This window comes from Henckelia pumila, chromosome 4, assembly GCF_033568475.1.
Source record: "Henckelia pumila isolate YLH828 chromosome 4, ASM3356847v2, whole genome shotgun sequence".
Lineage (NCBI taxonomy): Eukaryota > Viridiplantae > Streptophyta > Magnoliopsida > Lamiales > Gesneriaceae > Henckelia > Henckelia pumila.
In genome coordinates, this window is record NC_133123.1 from 112,914,731 (window position 1) to 112,937,965 (window position 23,235).

The 23,235-nt window shown below is 36.6% G+C and overlaps 1 long non-coding RNA gene and 1 pseudogene across 1 annotated transcript; one reads left to right on the forward strand and one right to left on the reverse strand.

The window, feature by feature from the left end:
* Nucleotides 1-3,916: 3,916 nt before the first annotated feature.
* Nucleotides 3,917-6,786, reverse strand: LOC140861568 (putative pentatricopeptide repeat-containing protein At1g16830; annotated as a pseudogene).
* A 3,169-nt stretch (nt 6,787-9,955) lies between these two features.
* On the forward strand, nt 9,956-21,904 carry LOC140894392 (uncharacterized). Its single transcript, XR_012153810.1, has 3 exons — nt 9,956-10,125; nt 21,098-21,139; nt 21,815-21,904. It is a non-coding gene; the product is annotated as an uncharacterized lncRNA (long non-coding RNA).
* The last annotated feature ends 1,331 nt before the right edge of the window (nt 21,905-23,235 follow it).

A 23,235-nucleotide genomic window follows, 5' to 3' on the forward strand; every position in this document is an offset into this window, starting at 1 on the left:
GTGCAAGTGGGAGATTGTTAGAGTAGGTGTCCGTCGAGCCAATGTGTTGGCCGATGGTCCTTGAGAGAACTCTTGTATGACAATCTTTGTTTTAATAATATTTGACATTATTTAATTTGGCACATCTTTATCTTTATACACATGCATGCTGCATAGATAAAGCCCTTGAATATACAAATAGTAGAAAGAATATGAGATGGTCATGTGATGACTATCATGAAACTCATATTTGGAATACTGTATATTCTAAACTGTTCCTAGTCGATTCAGCCGCCATAAAGAAGGATAAAGGCCGCTCGAGGTTGAGACTAGTATTTGCGATGTGAGTACCATGTTTCATTGGTAGGGGACATGGAGATGTCCAAGCATGCAAATAGGTGCTCCTTGTAGAGTGCACTGAACAACCCTCCCTAAAGGATTTTCCAAGTGGTTCTCACTTATCGAGTGGAGAAGTCCTAGTTTATGGTTGTACACCATTAGTCCTATAACCCGGACAACATGGAGACTCTATATGCTAGTGCTTCACTTTGACTTGTTTACCGACTCATCTGGGGTCATCAGGTGGCAATGTTGGGTGTTGTGACGAAACATATAGGAGTCAATGCATTGTAGTCGGGGATTCACCGCTTACCTACGGGTATGGATATCCTATGTTATATCATGCATACGTAGCTTGAAATCTCTGATCAGAGTAAGTGGTAATTAAGAAAGGAGTTTCTTGAATTACACTTTCGATGCAACTACGGCATGACACATAGTTATCGATTCAATGACAACTCTCGATAAACCAATGGTTGTCGAATCGGTCGGGATATATGAGTTGAAAGGACCGTACTGTACGCTAACCATAATTGATTGGTTCTTGCAGGCACTATCATTTGATACCTAGGGAGTCATGTAAGCAATGCTGCTAGATATTTACATGACTGGTTGGGTACTATCAGACTTGAGTTTTCTGACATTCTTATTATCAATGTGTTGATTAATAAGAATGGAGCTATCTAGGGTATGCTCATATAAGGGACTTGTTGATCCTGAATCACATGGAGATGTGAACCCACTGCTAGTTGTATCAGTGAACCATTGAGGGTCACACAAGTACTAACTTTCTAGATCCCGTTGAGATTAAAATTAGTTCATTGTGTTGAACAACTTATAAAGGAGTTTATAAGTAAAATAAATTAGAAATTTGACTTCTAAATTGGAGAATGAATGGAATAAGTAACTTTTAATTTGTGAATGTGTTCCAAGATTAAAAGTTGACTTAAAATAATTAGTTTATGAAAATGATGATTTTCTAAACTATTATTTTGAACTTAGTTAATTAATTCAAGTGTTGAATTAATTTAACACTAGTAGACATTTTAATGTACAAATAATTAAATTAATTCAAGTGTTGAATTAATTAAACACTGTTGAGTCTAGTAGAGCTCAAATTAATATAGTGTTGTATAATTATTGATACTAGTGGACTTGAATGGGTTCAAGTTAAATTTAATTAATTGATTAAACTTAAATGGGTTTAGGTTTAATAATTAATTAAAAATAAGTTCAAATTACATTTAAATATATATATATTTATATATGTATATATATATAGGCGTGTATATATATATATATATATATGATATATATATATGTGTGTGTATGGAATTTGAAGGGTTGTAAGATGGTTTGTAATTTTCCATGCATGCCTTGCAATTTTCCATGCATGGCTTAATTGTACTCATTAATCCCTCTCCTTTAATATATTATTTGGAATAATATATACACACACACAATTCATTCCATTCCAAGAATTACTTGAAGTGGCCGAACACTCCTTGAATATTTTCTCCAAATTTTTCTTTCATTTTGAGAGAGAATTAAAATGATATCTCAATGAAAAATCCTCTAAATATTCTAGTGCATATTTAGAGTGGATTTAGATCGTCTAGTCGTGGACCTAATTCGGAGGCTCGAAGAGTTGAATCCATTTTGAGCAAGGAGTGCTCTTGGAAGCTTGTAGATTGAGTCTATCATTTTTTAAGAGCCTAGTTGTTTATCAACTTGGTTGGAGCCATAAATCAATCTTTGAGATTGATAGGTAAAATTCTAAACACCCTATGGTTGTTTGAGTTTTTGAATACTACACAAGTTCTTGGATTTCTTTTATTAAAAATTTTATATTTTCGCTGCGTTTCCGGGCACGAGTTAACCGATCCCCTTCACCTATATCTGAGTTGAAGTTGTTATCTAGATGTTATGAATGTTATAGCATTTTTATTCTTCAATTTCAGTCAAGTTTGAAGGCCAACGATTCAAGACGCCGAGTTAAACCGAAGAAGAAAGAGTTGAGGTTTGAAATGAGTTTGATTGACGATCGATTAATGGTTTTGATTCGTTTTTGAAATAATAGTCTTGAATGAAGTTTGATATGAGTGTTTTGGTTGTTATATTTCAGATTGAAGAGTTCAGAACCGAGATATTAGAAGGTATAATGACAACAGAAGGGGCAGGAGCTGGGAGAGAGAGTCTAGCACGTGAGGACTCGGGTTGTAGATGATGTCTTGAACTTTAGAAGCATGAAACTTTGGTCTAGTTTGTTTGGATTACATGTATAAAGTTTGAGATAATTGTTATCGTTTACCGATCTTTAGCGACTTGTGGATGTAATAAAATGCATGTATAAATGCTTGTGACTTTGTTTATATGTATATGCATGTTTTGGAATTGATATATCATGTATTTGACCATGTTTGTTGATTTAGAATGGAAGGAATCGAGTTTGACAGCAAAACTAGTTCTGCAGTTTTTCTGGAATTTGGAGGCCGCTCGATCCGCAGAAGTTGACGGATCGAGCGAGCCTTGTAATTTTGCAAACAGAGGATTTTAGTTTTTGGTTTGCTCGATCCGCAGAAGTTGACGGATCGAGCGAGGCAAAATTATATTTCCATCCGAGAGCTGAGCAATTGTGCTCGCTCGATCGGGTGTTTTTCACCGATCGAGCGAGACACTGAATTTTAAAAAAAAAAAATTATTTTTACTTGGCTCTTGGTTTATTCAATTGATGTTTAATGATTATTAATTGTTCATTAATTGCCCTAAGATAAAATTAGCAACCCGAGATCCCCACAGATGGGCATTTTTGGAAATCACTGAATTCGGATTCAAAAAAATTATCTTGACTTTAAAAGGTGCAGAAATGGTTGCTGAGCACATTGGTGAAATCAGTTTATCAATCGGAGTCACGATGAATTTTATATTAATTTCTATAATAACAGGCTTGGCTTGTTGGGCTTAAATTATGACTAATGGGTCCTAAGGAGTTAGTGTCCTATTAGACATATAATTAATCCAGTACATAAATTATATATAGTAGATGTAGGGGATTTCGAAAAATACAATTCATTCCAAGTTGGAATTTTCGAAAATACTACTACACACACATCTACAGTTTTCGGAAAAATCCTAGAACAGTTCTAAGGAAATTTTCGAATTCTGTCTTCCTTTTGAGAGAATTCAGTCTGTGATTTTTTTGAAAAATTACATTCTGAATTGACAGATAAAATCTGTAAATCTCTTCGATAAACATCTGATTGATTTCTAGTGCAATCAATCAGAGGGTTTCTGTTTTCTATTCGTGGACCTAATTCAGGAGTTTATCGAGCAAGTCATCAGTTCCTGGGAATTACAAGAAGAGCAGATTTAATCTGTTGGAGTCCATTAATCAAGTCATAGCTTGAAGAGGTAAAATATTAATTGTTATTATTATTTTACTTGTAGATTTTAATCGTAAGGATTTGATACCCATGATCTGGAATCGTTCTAGATCAGAAAAGAAAAATTTTTAAACTTTCGCTGCTCCGGGTATCAGATCTGACTGATCTGAAAACATGTTCCTAACAACTTTCTTGCTTATTAAGCTCAAAAACTTCTGCCCCCGCAATAGAATAACTAGTTTCTCTTTCCATTTCTCTCACCCCAGAGAAACAGCAGCAGATGGCAGATCATGATACACGGACATGCGAAGGCCCGAAACATCCCGTGGATAATCATTATCCTGTCCATTGACCAACAACATCTGTGCATCCTTAGGCAGCAACCCCAACGTTCTCAACTCAACAAAGAGATTAAGGGGTGAAACGGAGTTGTGGAAAAGCTTTTTCACCAATTTAAATGTGCAATCGTCTAAGCCACTATTGTTATATATCATTTCTTGAAGGACAAGCAAAACCATGTTAGCATCTCTATTCTTACAAAAACTAGAGAGTATCAGGTTATATGACTTCATATTTGGAGCGACATTCATCTGTTTCATTTGGTTAAACAAACTATAAGAATCTTCTGCCAGACCACACCCGAGAAGCCCCTCAATGGCAACATTGAATGACACAACATCAAGTGAAAAATTCTCAGCAGCAGCTTTTTTGACTAATCCAATAGCTCTATTAAACCAACCTGACTTTATAAGCCCACGAATCATTATAGTATGAACATGAGCATCTACACCTGGATTGATATGACTAATTCCCTGGTAAACATTAAGTGCCTCGTGTGTCCTACCTAATCTGCACAAAGCACTCAACAATCCAGCAAAACTATAATTATCTAGTTGAAACCCTCTATATATCATGTCATTATAATACTCAACAGCACCATCTGGATAGCTTGATTTGCAGAAATAAAATAGAAAACAATTGCAAACTACCAAGTCGGGTTGTATGGTAAGTCCACTGATGAGTAAAGGTAGAAGCACATATTGTTTAGACAAACAAATGGTAGACAAAAGAGAAGATAAAGTATAATCATCAGGTGTCAGTCTTAGATATTTCATATCAGAGTAGACTTTAAATGCTACATTGTACCATCCAATCTTAGAGAGGCAATCAATCAGTACATTACATAGAACCAGATCCGGAAAACATCCTTTTGATTCCAGAGTGCCAAGAATTTCAAAGGCCTTGCTGGGCATCCGAGATTCCAAGAGCCCTTTAATCAATGATGTGCACGTAATTATGTTCGGAGTACACCCTATCTCAAACATTTTCTCTAGTAAATAAACAAAAACCTCAATCCGACCAGACTTGCAGAAACCATCAATCAATATGCCCCAAACATTCATAGAGACAAGAACACCTAAAACTATCATCATCCCTAGAAGCTGTAATGCCTCAGCCAACATACCGAACTTACAGAAACAATTTAAAACCAATAAATAAGTCTCAGGCTTAAGATAGAACCCCATCATCAACATGCGACTTAGCACCACTTTTACATTATGAACTTGGTTGAGTCTGCAAAGATTACAAATGGCAATACCAAAAGACAAGAAATTCGGGTCGCGTAATTGGTTTAAACTTTGAGGGCCACTTCCACACGCTCAATTTTGAAGAGAACATCAATGAAAATGTTCTGTACATACGTATTAGGGATGTAACCATAGTTATTCATCACCTCAAATGCTTCAAGTACCATATCGTACATATCTCCACGCCAGTAAATTCTCATCAAAAGCAAAAGAGTTTGAGCTTTTGCGACGCAACCTATGGTTTCCAATTCTTGAACTATCCGTTTCACGGTTCCAAATCTTGAGGTGAGGCTAGAAACCACGTTCACCATATGATGAAAATTTGATTTGTCATGGAAATAATTAGGTTGCCGAGCACAACACAGAAAAAAGCTGAGAGCAACTAAATCAGAACGGCAGCTTTGTAAAATAGTCTACACGACATGAGGGGAGAGAAAGGGTGTCTGGAGACGTTCTTGATTGCTAGCAGATTTGGTCTGACGTTTTTCGGCGGTGTGGCAGTCAATTGGTGAAGAAACTTTGTGAATTGCTGCCAAAGCCTATATTTTTGGTGAAAAACAAGGAACCACTTTCCGGAAATTTTGCCTCAATCTCCATAGCATTTCCTTCTGCAGGGTAGCACCAATAATGAAAAATCAGAAATTCTAACGGACACCTCATCCCTTTGATGATTGACGGCTCTACCTTCCTCCACACATCTACAAATATCAGGGCGGCGGAGGCGGCCGGGCGAAATGTTGGTACTTACTGTGTTGAATGAAAGAACGAGGACATGAGGCCCAAGGGGAAAATTGGGGAAAAGGGAGTCATTTCCGTTTTATTTAAGGAAAGGATTCAACTCTCAATTTATAATATTGTCCTTGCGTTTAAATACATATCTATATCATTATATATTTTAAAACATTAATTAACCCTAAATCTTTATATCACTCTTATCGCGACTATCCTCTCTCAAATGCTCCTCTCATTTCCTCATTTTCTTTCTCTTTTTCAGATCTTGTCTCACCCTTCTCTTCTTTTTTTTTTTAAAAACTTTATTCTTCTTCTCAAATCTTTTTCAGCAAAATGAACAACAATCTGATATATATTTTCAAATTATTTATTTAAAATACCAAAAAAAATCGAACTGGGAAGACCCAAGCTTGGGTCTGCCAAGCTCGTGCTTGCTGGGTCAGACCCAAGCTTCCAAAGCACGGTGCAGACCCAAACACTTGGGTCTGACCCACGCTTGGTCGACCCAAGCAATTGGGTCTGGCACTGACCCAGCAAGCACGGTGCAGACCCAAACACTTGTATGGGTCGACCCAAGCACTTGGGTCTGGCACGTTCTTGGCAGACCCAAGCTTGGGTCTGCCAAGTGGTAAGACCCAAGCTTGGGTCTGCCAAGTGCTTGGCAGACCGTGCTTGGGTCTGACCACTTTGGTAAGACCCAAGCTTGGGTCTGCCAAGCATATGTTTGGGTTTGACAAATTTTGATCAGACCCAAACACGTGCATGTTTGGGTCTGACCAAAATTTGTTGGACCCAAACATAAGTGCGTGGGTCGGACAAAATTGGTCAGACCACTGACGTTTCTGCAGCGGGCTGCACGCTGCAAGAAGTTTCTTTGCGCAGCCTGTTGGCGCGCTGCGGAAAGAAGATAAGCACGCCGCGAAAAATACATGTGTAGAAAAATCCGGTTTCATTAAATTCAGGATGCGAAACATAATGGACTAGGCTGATTATCAATTCCATAATACATGTTTATTTGTAATGCATTTATTTTTAATTTTAACTGGTCTGTTTGTCAAAAAAATTAGGTTGTCATATAATTTTTTCGCTGCTAATTTCACAAGTTTTACCAATATTTACATAATTTTGATCCATAATTACATAATTTTGACCAATGTTGGCATATAATCGTACATGTTGCAACATATGAATCCACTAATTTCATAAGTTTGACCGATAATTACATAATTTTGGCACGTAATTACACAATTTTGTTCAATGTTTATTGATAATTGTACATGTTTTAACAGTTTATCCACCAATTTCATGAGTATGTTTTATATTCGTACATGTTAACTTATGAATCCGCGAATTTCACATGTATGTTTTAAACTCATACTTGTTTTAACATATGAATCCGCTAATATCACAAACATGTTAACATATAATCGTATATATTTTACAATATGAATCCGTTAATTTCACAAATATGTTCTATAAATCGTACATGTTTTTAAAACATGAATCCATAATTTGACAAGTATGTTCTATAATCGTATATATTTTAACATATGAATCCACAATTTATATGAAATCAGTCGATTAATATGTTACAACAATTAATATGTTACAACATGTATAATCATACAATATAATCGTGAAAATAACGGATATATATGTTTTAGCATATGAATCCACAATTTATAGCATATATATCCGTTATTTTTACGATTATGTTGTATGATTATACATGTTGTAACATATTAATTGGTGTAACATATTAATCGATTGATTTCACGATTATGTTATATGATTATACATATTGTAACATATCAATCATCTAATTTCATGATTATCTTATAAGATTATACACATTTTAATATAAGAATCAGCTGATTTCACTATTATTTTATATGATTATACATATTTTAATATAAGAATTAACTGATTTCACGATTATGTTATATGATTATACATATTGTAACATATTAATCGATTGATTTCACGATTATGTTATATAATTATACATATTGTAACATATCAATTAGCTAATTTCATGATTATGTTATATGATTATACACATTTTAATATAAGAATCAACTGATTTCACTATTATGTTATACGATTATACATATTGTAACATATTAATCGTCTGATTTCACAATTATGTTATATGATTATACATATTGTAACATATCAATCAACTAATTTCATGATTATATTATACGATTATACACATTTTAATATAAGAATCAACTGATTTCACTATTATGTTATATGATTATACATTTTGTAACATATTAATCGACTGATTTCACGATTATGTTATATGATTATACATATTGTAACATATCAATCAACTAATTTCATGATTATATATATTTTAATATAAGAATCAACTGATTTCAATATTATGTTATATGACTATACATATTTTAATATAAAAATAAACTGATTTTACTATTATGTTATATGATTATACATATTGTAACATATCAATCATACTAATTTCACGATTATGTTATATGATATACATATTGTAACATATGTTGACTGATTTAATGATTATGTTATATGATTATACGTATTGTAACATATTAATCGATCAATTTCACAATTATGTTATATGACTATGCATATTTTAATATAAGAATCAAATGATTTAACGATTATGTTATATTTACATGTTTTTGAAAATAAATACAATACATGATCTACCGTCAACTAAAAAATATCCATGGTCTACCCAAGATAATTCTGGGTCTGTCATGGTCTACTCCAGAACCGTGAAGAGCTCTGGGTCTACCATGGTCTAACACCCAATTGGGTAGACCATGTTAGACCATGGCAGACCCATAATTATGAAGAGTTCTGGGTACCCATGTTAGAACATGGCAGACCCAGAACTCTTCACAATTCTGGGTCTGCCATGGTCTAACATGGTTTACCCAAGTAGACCATGTTAGACCATGGCAGACCGAGAACTCTTCACAATTTTGGGTCTGCCATGGTCTAACATGGTCTACCCAAGTAGACCATGTTAGACCATGGCGAATTGTGGAGAGTTTTGGGTCTGTCATGGTCTAACATGGTCTACCCAGTTGAAATTGTGAAGAGTTATGGGTCTGCCATGGTTTACCTAGCTGGGTAGACCATGGCAGACCCAGTATTTTTTTGGGTAGACCATGGTTTATCCAAAAATCGCTACAGATTTCATCCAATTTATTTCAACAACCAAGAGCAAACCCAAGAAGCTCTTGGGTCGACCAAGAGGTGGTCAACCCAAAAACAGTTCTTACCCAAGAGCTGTTCTTAGGTCGATTGCGCAGTTTTTTTCGTCTAAGAGAAACAATTTTTTGCGTGATTCAAGAGCTGCTGTTCTTGGGTAATTTTTGAGTCTTTTAATCGACTCTTTTTTTTATCGATCTATTTTTGGATTTTGAGAACAAAAGTGTCAGAAATTTGGGGAAGAAGACAACAGATTCTTAATTAACTTAACTAATTAAGTTAACAGGTTTAATTTTAAATTAATTGAGTCAACTCCCTTTTTTAAAAAAAAATAGTCAAGATCCCTATTTTTTAAATATTCTTTAAAGGGGTCCTACTTTTTTAACCAGCCCGAGGCCCAAGACAGAAAAAACAGAGGCGCTTTGATTTTCAAATGCTAAATTTTTTATGAAAAATAAAATAAATAAGTAAAATACTTTATTTTTTTATCGGTAAATTTGGAAGAAATTCCCAAAGCCAAACATTTTTTATTTTGCAGTCCCCTGTCAGTGCAGTTTAAGTTTGCGATCCCTGACCAAGTTATTTATTAGTTTGAGCTCCCCATTTCATCGAAAATTACCCATATACCCTTTCTTTTTTCAAAAATTACGGATATGTTTACATTCCCCATCTTCCTCGCTTTTCTTCAGCCATCCCGATAGTTAGTTTCACCCTTGAGTTTTTCCCTTTTTTTCCTTCATCCATCCTCTTCTGCACATCCATGAGTTCTTAAGCTTTGGTGTGAACGATGATGAAGAAGTCTCCTAAACCCAAGAAGGAGAGGAACATGAGAAGTAATAAGAGGAAGAAATCGAGAGATGCTCCTCCAGATCCTAAATCGAGAAGAGATTCTGAACGTAATGTTCTTATGATTACATTTGATTAATTATTTTCTATTCTTATTTATTATTGTTGCTTGTTGTCGATGTTATTTCCAAATTTGTTATATTTCTTATGTAACCCTTTTTCCCAAATTCTAGGGTTTTTCTTGTTCTTTTGTTTGTAAATGTGTATGTTTATATTTTGAATGTATATTTAAATGAGCAATGCGAACTTTTGAGCAATATTGAAGAATTTTAGAACTTAGGTTGTGATTTTCGATTATCAGTGGGATATCCTCAGTTTCTATTGTATTGATGTTGGTTTTAATTGTAATGTATTTTTGCCGTATTTGAATATGAATATCATATCGACATCCTTTATGTTTGTATGTTTGTATTCATGTTGTTTTTTTTATAATGTTCATGTTTTCGGAGATCTTGTCATAGGTTTTTTGGTCATATTCATGTCATTTAGACTGAATTTTAAATAGATGATCACAATTCTTGATCATATTATGGTTTACTGATATATATACATATATATATGTACGCATATTTATATTTGAATTTAGGAACGACAGTGGAAGAGAACGTTATTGATGAAGTACAAAACAAGAAAAGTACGAAACTCTACTGTAGTCGATGCTCGCCCACTTGTTTTAAAGATGCGATGACAGAACTGAAACCAATTCTAGGACAAAAACAATGGATTAGGATAAATGAGACTCTTTTTGCTAATTGGGTTGACATGCACAAACTCGCTGTTAGTAGTCGTAGAGTTGATTTCATATTGAATAGATTTCAGATTGAATCATTTTCTTTGACTGTGGGTGATGGTATTATGATTCCTTTTACTCTAGAAGAGTTTTCTATTATTCTTGGTTTGCATCATATTGGCCAGCCTCTTGACTTGATCTGAGAATGGATTCTATATTTGTGGCTCGTCAATTTGGAGGTCAAGTTGAAAAAGCGAAGCGAGCGACAATATATAAAAAACTCATTTCTCTTGCAGGCAGTGATGATGACTTAGAAATTGATGATTTCGTTATGCTTTACATTTTGTTCATCTTCAACTCCATAATATTTTCCACCGGAAATTATTTTACCCCGAGTTTTATATTTCCTTATCTGGACAATCTTACCACATTATTTGATTATACTTGGGGAGATGCCGCGTTTTGATTTATTCAGAGAGAAATACACTTAACTGGGAGTAAAACTTATTTCGATGGATGCACTGTTGGATTAATGGTGCGTATTTTGTTACTTTAGTTATTATTGTATTGTTTTATCGATTAATTGACTATTATTTAATTGGGTTTAGGTTTGGGTCTATGAGAGAGTGCCTTCTTTAGGTGTACGACGTAGTTTAGAAATGTTCTCACGGTTGTTTCGGTGGGAGGACAGCAAAATCCCTTTGAATGAGGAGAAAACTGAACTATTGTTCAAATCCATAGATTCAACCAAGGTAATTTTTTGTTATAATGAATTAAATTATGAAAGAGTGGGTGCCCAGTGAGCCAACTTGTGGCTATGGGCTTTGATGACTCTTTGTACAAACGATCTTTTGTTTAATGTAATTTACATTTTTATTAATGGCAATGACTTTATCTTTCTTCATATTGTTATATTGTGATATACTATTGTTGTTTTGATAAAGACCTTGAATATACTATAGTGTATGTAAGATGTGGTAGAACATGGGGATGTCTATCATGAAATACATCTTATAGTCACTGTATATTCTAAACTGTTCCTAGTCGATTGAGCCGTCCGATAATAAGGATAAGGATCGCTCGAGTTTGAGACTAGCTTTGCGATGCGGAGTACCACGTTTCATTGGTAGGGAACATGGAGATGTTCGAAGCATGCAAATGGATATTCATAGGATGAATAATCGAACTACCCTATCCGAACTTTCCAAGTGGTTATCACTTATCGAGTGGATAAAGTCCACGGTTTTGGTTGTACACCATTAGTCCTTACTACTTGAAACATCATGGAGACTCTATATGCTAGTACTGTGCTTTGACTCGTTTACCGACTCTATGGGGGTCATCAGGTGTCGGGATTGGGTACAGTTACAACACATATAGGAGTCGATGCATTGTTGTCAAGGATTCACCACATACTTGCGAGTGTGGATATCCTATGCGATCTGAGGAGATATTAGTGTGACGAATCTCTGGCCAGAGTACTTGATGTGATTTAAGAAATGGTTTCTTAGTAGCACATGCGATGTCACTAATTTGATATTCAAGATGTATTGCATAGTTATCGAATCTTGAGAGACTCTCGATATACCAATGGTTGTTGATTCGATCGGGATATATGGATGAAGGGACCGTACTGTACGCTAACCAAAATCTACTGGTTCTTGTAGGCACTATCAGTGATACCTAGGGAATCATGGGGTGATGTTGCTAGGCGCTTTACCATGATTCGTTGGGCAAGTCGGAAATCGTTGTTCCGAGTCACAAGGAGTTGTGAGCCCACGGCTAGCTGTATCCCTGAACCATTGAGGGTCACACAGTGTAATGGAGTTTTAATCCCCGTTGAGATAGTTAAATTTAAAGAGTTAAATTTAATGAATAAAGAAGTTGGACTTCTTAAATAAGAGTAAGGGAGTAGGATTTCCTAAAATGACATAGGGATGTACATTTTTGGAAACCACTGAATTCGGATTCAGGAAAATTTATCTTGACTTTAAAATGTGCAGAAATGGTTTCTGTGCACATTGGTTAAATCGGTTTATCAATCGGAGTCACGATGAATTTTATATTAATTTCTGAACATGCGGGCTTTGCTTGTCGGGCCTCAACTTATGACTAATGGGCCCTAAGGTGTTAGTGGCCTGCATTATAAATAAGTTATTGCAGTACAGAAATTACACACAACAGGTCATAATTTTGAGAGAAAAATTTCGAAACCCTAGCCTCTCTCTCAAATATTTCGGCCGAACACCCTCCCTCTCTCTGTCTGAGAAATTCCGGTCTGTGATTTTGAATTGCAGTCTGGAATAGCGAATCAAATTCGTTTATTCTCTTCGCAGAAAACTTCTGATAGATTTTCTAGTGCAATCTATCAGAGGGATTAAACCTCCATTCGTGGACTTGATTGAAGGAGTTCATCAGTTCCTGGGAGAGACAACAAGAGCAGAGAAATCTGTTGGAGTCCAATAATCTCGCTTCGAGATTGAAGGTAAAATTTAATAATTGTTATTTAATTTTACACACACTTATAATTTAATCGTTAAACGGTTGATACCCACACTATGGAATTGTTCCATAATAAAATTTTTAAACTTCCGCTGCACCGGGTATCAATCGTGATTGATCTGAACGCCAGTTTTCCAACAGTGGTATCAGAGCCAGGTTGCTCAGATCAAACGATTAAATTAATCGATTGTACAAAAATTTTTGAGTCTTGTTTTTTTTTTTAAAACAAAATAAATATTTTAAATAAAAAAAAAAAATTTTTTTTTCGGGCAAAACCCGGGCAGCGATTGGATCGCTGCCCCGGGCGGCGCACGGCGCTGCCCTGGGCGGCGCCGTAGGGCAGCGATTGTCGCTGCCCTAAAGGGGCAGCCAGGCTGCCCCGGCCCGCGCCCACGGGTGCGGGCCGGCCCGGGAGTGTCCCGGGCGGCCCGCGGGAAAAATTATTATTTTTATTTAAATTAATTTTAATGTGTTCAAATTTTATTTTTGGTCTGGTCAAAAATTGTTTTTGATTGGTTCACGAGGCATCGGATCGAATTGTTCGAGTTCGAAAATTTTAAAATTGATTTTTGGATAAATTTGAATTTTTGGAAAATTTTAATATTTTATCCTTAAATTGAATTTTGAAATCAATTATTTTTGGTACAATTGATGATAAGATTTGATCTTATGTATATATTAAGTAAAATATGATTTTATCTATAAAATTAGATTCTGTAGATAAAATATGATTTTATTTAATAAAAGGTAAAATATGATTTTATATATAAAATATGATTTTATCCTGTTTAAATTTAAATTGCCATATGCATGATATCCAATAAATTAATTTTGAATTAAATGTTATTGGATAAGGATGATCGATTGCCATGACCAATTTTGTAGGTGTATGTTAGGAATTTACATTTGTTTTATTGTTGTTGGTTTTATTAATGGGCCTGGTTTATGGCCCAATATGAATGTCATATGTAATAAAAGTGGGCTTGGTTTATGGCCCGTTCCCACCCCTAAAATGTATCCCCTACTTGTCATTGCTATTTATTGTAAATACATTAGATTTAGTGGAAGATCAAGATTTGAAGATGGTGGGCCCAGCAGACAATAAAGACGAAGAAATGTAAATTGGAAGCTAATGTAATAGGATTGCATTGCATACTGCATATTACCTAGGATTGGACTAAGACTCGTGATTGGCAACCACGAGTCAATTAGAAATGGAATCGATCATCCTATATATAATATATGATATTATGATTGTATGCATGTTTTAGACATAATTGTATGAATCCGGCAAGCATACAATAAATTGAAAAATGATGAGACAAATTTTCATAATTAAAAATCCCTCATTTTAAATATGATTTAAAATTGATATCAAGATAAATAAAGGAAATTTGAATTTGTTTAAATGTTCCTACCTTCCATCAACGGTCAATGTATGTGATGCTACCCGCGGATACGGTCCGGCTCATATTATTGGGGGGGCCCGTTCGTCGGAAAGCTGTACATTGGATCGACAAATGTTGTAAGTTGGGTGGAACTCCCATGGGATCGGCTCATATTATTGGGGGATCCACATGGCGACCGTCCATCACAACTTAATATTGATGGGTCATCTTGACATGTCACTTTAAACGGCGTCATATTATTGGGCCCTTATTGGACATGAGATAAACACATGGGGGTTGCTTTGGAAGCAATTGGGCTCTACCTTTTGAGAATTATGGTTGGCTGATATTATTCGGGACCATAAGTTTGTCAATTGGACTCCATGTTCTCACTAAGGAAAAAGTTTCCCGTTTTCACTAGAGGGTAGTGAAATCGTTAAAATAGTGGGAGTGAGATTCATAAAATTAAATTTCGCCTATTTTATGTCTTAGTAAATTTCTTAAACAATCATTGATATATGTCTGTTTTTCTTTTCAGTATTTCATACGATGAATTCGCGTAATCCTTTATTCTCGATCCTCGAACAAAACAAGTTAACTGGCGCAAACTATACGGAATGGTTCCGGAAGTTGAAGATTGTCTTGACTTCGGAGAAGATGCTCTACGTGTTAGAGAAATCACCTCCGAAGGAAGCACCAGCTGACGTAAGTCCGGAGGAATTGGCCAAACTTGATGCATGGTGGGACCATGACATCAAGACCAAATGCTATATGCAAGCCTCGATGTCTGATGAACTCCAGAGGCGATTTGAGGACACCGTGAATGCTGCTGACATTCACGCTCAACTCAAGGAACTTTTTGGGGCTCAATCGAGGGCTGAAAGGTTCGCTACTGTTAAGGAGCTGATGACGTGTCGCATGCGTGAAGGGACTTCGGTCTATGATCATGGGGTACGAGTGATTTGGCTCATACAAAAGTTAGCGACCCTTGATTTGGTGTTGGAGCATGAACTCAACGTGGATTTACTGCTTCTGTCTCTTCCTTCTTCGTTTGACGGATTTGTGGTAAATTTTAATATGAACAAGATAGAGGCCACCCTTGAAGAGATGGTCAATATGCTTGTGACATATGAATCCACACTTAAGAAGGATAAGCCAGCTTTCTTGGTGGGCTCCTCATCTTCTGCTAAGAAGGGGCCAAGTATGAAGGGCAAGAAACGTTCTGCCCCACCCAAGAAAGTCGAGCCCGAGAAGAAGCACAAGACAAAGGCTTCAAACAATGGAAAATCCAAGGATGTTTGCCATTACTGCAAGAAGCCCGGTCATTGGAAGCGCAACTGCAAGGAATATCTAGAGCAGTTGGGAACTGCAAAGGGTATGTTCTATATTGAAATAAACATTTCACTTAATACTACTTCTTGGGTATTGGATACCGGATGTGGATCTCACATTTGCAATGATTTGCAGGTGATGACAAGAAGTCGCAGGCTTAGAATGGGTGAGACCCAGCTGAGGCTCGGGAATGGTTCCAGAGTTGAAGCTACAGCCATTGGAGATGTTTGTTTAATTTTGCAGAACGGTTTTAAGTTATTTTTAAGAGATGTTTTATTTGTTCCGGATTTAATTAAAAACATTATTTCTGTTTCTATGCTAGATAGAGATGGTTATTCTTGCAATTTTGTGAATGGGATTTGCAATATTTACAAGAATGAATGTTTGATTGGAAATGAACAACTTGAAAACGATCTATACAACTTAAAACTAAAAGACGTTCCAATAAATTATGTTGATAAACCGGCGACAACAAACAAAAAGAAAATCGATAGTCAAAACCCGGCAAACCTTTGGCACGCTAGACTAGGTCATATTTCCTCAAGGAGGATGAACAAGCTAGTGGGAGAGGGCATGTTTGATATGTCTGATATTAACTCTCTACCTACTTGTGAATCCTGCCTAAAAGGAAAAATGACTAAATCTCCTTTTAAGGGGAAACCTGAGCGTAGTCAAAATCTGTTGGATTTGATCCATACAGATGTTTGTGGTCCATTTAGAGTTGGGACTCAACATGGCCACACCTACTTCATTACCTTTACTGATGATTATTCAAGGTATGGGTATTTATATTTAATGAAATATAAGTATGAAGCATTTGAAAAGTTCAAAGAATTCAAGGCTGAAGTAGAAAATAAGCTAGGTAAAAGTATTAAAGCACTTCGATCGGATCGAGGTGGAGAATACTTAAGTACCGATTTTTTGGACTATCTAAAAGAGAATGGGATTCTCTCTCAGTGGACTCCTCCTATGACACCACAGCTTAATGGTGTATCGGAGCGTCGTAATCGAACTTTGTTGGACATGGTTCGATCCATGATGAGCTTCACTGAGCTTCCACCTTCGTTTTGGGGCTATGCGCTTGAAACGGCGGTATTGTTGTTGAACAACGTCCACACTAAAGCAGTGGACAAAACACCATACGAGTTATGGAATGGCAAAGCTCCTAAGTATTCGTACTTAAGGATTTGGGGATGTCCTGCTTACGTGAAGCAGACAGTGGGAGATAAGTTGGATAGTCGATCCAGCTTATGTTATTTTGTAGGGTATCCGAAGAATTCAATCGGATATTATTTCTATTATCCTGCTGAAACAAAGGTGCTTGTTTCTAGGAATGCCACCTTCTTGGAGAAGGAGTTCTTATTGGATAAGAAAGGCGAGATGATGGAACTCGAAAAAGTTCGAGAAGAACCCAAAATACAAAATAACGATCCTACGCCTCAGGAACCATTACTGGACACGCCTGAACCTAGAAGATCCGAGAGGACTTCTAGACCTCCTGTTCGATATGGTCTTCTTCTTGAAGGGGATCAAGATGAACCCGACATTGGATGTGATCCAAGAAACTTCAAGGAAGCAATTTCTGATGCGGATTCAAATTTATGGCTTGAAGCTATGCAGTCTGAATTGGATTCAATGCATACAAACCAAGTTTGGTCTTTAGTAGATCCTCCTGATGGAATTGTTCCAATAGGGTGTAAATGGATCTACAAGAGAAAGCTTGGGCCTGATGGTAAGGTATTGACCTACAAGGCGCGATTGGTGGCGAAAGGTTACACTCAAAGACAAGGAGTTGACTATGATGAAACCTTTTCACCAGTTGCAATGTTCAAGTCCATAAGAATCCTTATTGCCATAGCTGCATGGTATGACTATGAGATATGGCAAATGGATGTGAAGACTGCTTTTCTTAATGGAGACATTAAGGAAGAAATCTATATGAAGCAGCCGGAGGGGTTCACATCCATGGGAAGCGAGCATAAGGTATGCAAGCTTCAGAGATCAATTTATGGTCTAAAACAAGCATCAAGAAGTTGGAACCAGAAATTTGATGAAACAATAAAAGATTTTGGTTTCATCAAGAACCCGGAGGAACCGTGCGTGTACAAGAAAGTAGTTAAGGATGCTGTGACATTCTTAGTACTTTATGTTGATGACATCCTACTCATTGGGAATGATGTAGGGATGTTGCAGTCAACAAAGATATGGTTATCAGGTAGATTCTCGATGAAGGATTTGGGTGAGGCATCCTACATTCTTGGGATACAGATCTATAGAGATAGATCTAAGAGAATGATAGGACTCACTCAATCAACCTACATCGACACCATATTGAAACGGTTTTCAATGGATGGGTCCAAGAGAGGACATCTACCCATGTGTCATGGAGTTTCTTTATCCAAGTCTATGTGTCCCAAGACTGATGCAGAGATAGAGAATATGACACATGTACCATATGCGTCAGCTATAGGTAGTATCATGTATGGGATGATATCTACCAGACCGGATGTAGCATTTGCTCTGAGTGTCACGAGCAGATATCAGGCTAATCCTGGTCAAATGCATTGGAAAGCCGTGAAGGACATTCTTAAATACTTACGAAGGACTAAGAATATTTTCATGGTATATGGAGGACGAGATCTGAAATTGGAAGGCTATACCGACTCTAGCTTCCAAAGTGACGTGGATGACTCGAAGTCAACCTCTGGATTTGTGTTCATGCTCAATGGCGGTGCTGTCTCTTGGAAGAGTTCCAAGCAGGACACCACAACGGATTCCACCACTGAGGCTGAATACATTGCAGCATCAGCTGCTGCTAAAGAGGCCGTTTGGATGAGGAAGTTCGTCCAAGAGTTGGGCGTCATTCCTGAATTTGTTGGTCCAGTCCCGGTGTACTGTAACAACACGGGTGCCGTTGCTCAAGCAAAGGAACCAAGGTCTCATCAAAGATCCAAACACGTACTGAGGAAATACCACATCATCCGGGAGATTGTGGAAAGAGGAGACATCACTGTCGAACGAGTGGCCTCTGCAGACAATATCGCTGATCCGCTTACTAAGCCCTTGCCAGGACCATTGTTTGACAAACATCGCGAAGCAATGGGTCTACGTAGTATGACTAGTTGGCTATAGGGCAAGTGGGAGATTGAAAGAGTGGGTGCCCAGTGAGCCAACTTGTGGCTATGGGCTTTGATGACTCTTTGTACAAACGATCTTTTGTTTAATGTAATTTACACTTTTATTAATGGCAATGACTTTATCTTTCTTCATATTGTTATATTGTGATATACTATTGTTGTTTTGATAAAGACCTTGAATATACTATAGTGTATGTAAGATGTGGTAGAACATGGGGATGTCTATCATGAAATACATCTTATAGTCACTGTATATTCTAAACTGTTCCTAGTCGATTGAGCCGTCCGATAATAAGGATAATGATCGCTCGAGTTTGAGACTAGCTTTGCGATGCGGAGTACCACGTTTCATTGGTAGGGAACATGGAGATGTTCGAAGCATGCAAATGGATATTCATAGGATGAATAATCGAACTACCCTATCCGGACTTTCCAAGTGGTTATCACTTATCGAGTGGATAAAGTCCACGGTTTTGGTTGTACACCATTAGTCCTTACTACTTGAAACATCATGGAGACTCTATATGCTAGTACTGTGCTTTGACTCGTTTACCGACTCTATGGGGGTCATCAGGTGTCGGGATTGGGTACAGTTACAACACATATAGGAGTCGATGCATTGTTGTCAAGGATTCACCACATACTTGCGAGTGTGGATATCCTATGCGATCTGAGGAGATATTAGTGTGACGAATCTCTGGCCAGAGTACTTGATGTGATTTAAGAAATGGTTTCTTAGTAGCACATGCGATGTCACTAATTTGATCTTCAAGATGTATTGCATAGTTATCGAATCTTGAGCGACTCTCGATATACCAATGGTTGTTGATTCGATCGGGATATATGGATGAAGGGACCGTACTGTACGCTAACCAAAATCTACTGGTTCTTGTAGGCACTATCAGTGATACCTAAGGAATCATGGGGCGATGTTGCTAGGCGCTTTACCATGATTCGTTGGGCAAGTCGGAAATCGTTGTTCCGAGTCACAAGGAGTTGTGAGCCCACGGCTAGCTGTATCCCTGAACCATTGAGGGTCACACAGTGTAATGGAGTTTTAATCCCCGTTGAGATAGTTAAATTTAAAGAGTTAAATTTAATGAATAAAGAAGTTGGACTTCTTAAATAAGAGTAAGGGAGTAGGATTTCCTAAAATGACATAGGGATGTACATTTTTGGAAACCACTGAATTCGGATTCAGGAAAATTTATCTTGACTTTAAAATGTGCAGAAATGGTTTCTGTGCACATTGGTTAAATCGGTTTATCAATCGGAGTCACGATGAATTTTATATTAATTTCTGAACATGCGGGCTTTGCTTGTCGGGCCTCAACTTATGACTAATGGGCCCTAAGGTGTTAGTGGCCTGCATTATAAATAAGTTATTGCAGTACAGAAATTACACACAACAGGTCATAATTTTGAGAGAAAAATTTCGAAACCCTAGCCTCTCTCTCAAATATTTCGGCCGAACACCCTCCCTCTCTCTGTCTGAGAAATTCCGGTCTGTGATTTTGAATTGCAGTCTGGAATAGCGAATCAAATTCGTTTATTCTCTTCGCAGAAAACTTCTGATAGATTTTCTAGTGCAATCTATCAGAGGGATTAAACCTCCATTCGTGGACTTGATTGAAGGAGTTCATCAGTTCCTGGGAGAGACAACAAGAGCAGAGAAATCTGTTGGAGTCCAATAATCTCGCTTCGAGATTGAAGGTAAAATTTAATAATTGTTATTTAATTTTACACACACTTATAATTTAATCGTTAAACGGTTGATACCCACACTATGGAATTGTTCCATAATAAAATTTTTAAACTTCCGCTGCACCGGGTATCAATCGTGATTGATCTGAACGCCAGTTTTCCAACAAATTGCTCGTTTCAATCTCATGGTTTCACTGACAACATTTTTTGTGATTTTATAATTTTACAGGTCTTGCCGATATATTCTTTTCCCGAGGAGAAGAAGTTGGAAGTAAGTAGTTTGACCTTTTGCCAAATATTTTTTGGAATATGCATAATTGACTAAAAAGTTCAAACCATTAAATAATAGTTGACTCAACCATAGGTGTTGAAATTGGCTGACGGTGCTACTGATGTAGTACGATCAGAAGATGTGAGAAAAAAGTGGCTGAGATTAAGAATCGAATGTGTTTTGAATTAGGATGTGGTAGTGTTAGGCGTCGTAGGAAGACAAAGATTGTGATTGAAAAAGAAATGATGGATGTTGGAGCAGAATTTAAATTGCAGAGCAAAAATGAGGTTGGATTTGTGACCAAAGAAGATGATCCTATTGAGAGAAATTATGGGCATGAGAATACTGAGAGAAATGAGGAGGATGAGAATATTAAGATAGATGAGAATTTTGAGAGAAATTTTGAGGATGATAATATAGAGAACAGTGAAGGTAATTTGCATTTTGTCAGAAACGAGGATGAAGAGAATATTGAAAAGAATGAGAAAACAATGATTGAAAATGCTGGAAATTTATCTGAGATTGGATCGTCTAATGATCATGACAATTACAGTGAGCTTAATTTGGTGGTGCAAAATGTTATAAACGAAATTAAGAATGATGTGGGATTTGAGAAAAATGATGGAATAGCTGAGGAAAGGAAAAGTGTGAGTTGTGTTGGTACCAGTAAAGCAGCGAACATGACCAGCTTTCAATCTTCGATCGTGGATACTGTAAGAACAAGGGCTGACCGCAAGAACAAAAGGAAAGATTCGATCTTTGTGATGCCGCCCAGTTCATCGCTAAGACCTAAGAGAAAGGGTCACAAACGGGTTTGAAATTCTCTTCATTCTTTTTATTTTGGTTTTATGTATTTCCACGCACACACTGACAATTTTTTGTTCTTTTATATTGTGTTTCAAAGTGTATTATTTTGAAGAAGAAGTGCATTGTAGATGTTGATGAGAATGCTAAGAGTCCAATGAAAGATGATCTACATGAATTCAAAGGTAGGACCGATTACTGTGGACATGAAGAAGCAACTGATGAAGAGAAACAAATTTTGACACACTATCTTTTGATGGAAGAATTGGAGTACGCTTATATTTAATTATTTTTTTTCCTAACTATTGTTGAATTTATAGATTCAGAAAACATTTACTTTTTGTTTTTTATGTAGTGTCGTAATTTGGGAAGACGAAAGTATGATGTTAGATAGTCGAAAATTTTGCCACTTTGTCTTTGGCAAACCCGTTGATTTCGAAATCATAATTGTTAAATGCGAATTATGCAAGCAAAAAGTAAGGAATATGGATCTGAAATATATTGTGTGGTCAGGTTCGTCTTTGCACCCCGATTATGTACGTTTTATTGTCTTTTTTGACCAAATAAGAAGTATGATATGTTTGCAATCTTTGTTCTGCAGAGAAAAATTTTTAATAGACTGAAAGTATATGGGAGTAGACGTAAGTTGCGGAGTGATGATTATGGAGATTTTATTGCAATCTTGACATCTGCGACTAGGGAAAGATTGAAGCAATTAAACGAGGAGCTATTTACAAGATGCAAGTACATCATTTTTCCATTGAATGATAGGTGGCATTGGTTTTTGCTTGTGTATAAAACTGCAGAAGGTGTGTTCAGTATATGGAATTACTTGCATGATCCATACGCATCTGGCACCACAAATGTTTTTGTGAGTATCAGTACGACCCTATTTGAAAGTTTAAGTATAATATTAAGAATGAAATCTTGTAACTTTTTAATTTCGATAGGTATCATTTTTGTCTGGATACATGCGCTTCCAATCTGGTTTTGTCTTAGCCAATGAGAAAGTGGTGACAGAAAAGTGTCGCGATCAAGGTCCAACACTTGAGTGTGGTGTCTATGCACTTATGTGGACCGAATGCTTGGCTAAAGACACAGAGAAAATCTGGGCGTATCAAAGGGATGTGAATATGAATGCTTATCGAGCTCGTGTTGCAGCTACCATTTTATCCGATAAGAATGGATTGTTGAAAACCATTTAACTTGTATGTCATGTTGGTGGTGATTAAGTTTGGATAATTTTGTTGGTGGAAAACATACACACCTTTTGAGAGACAAATCCTTGTATT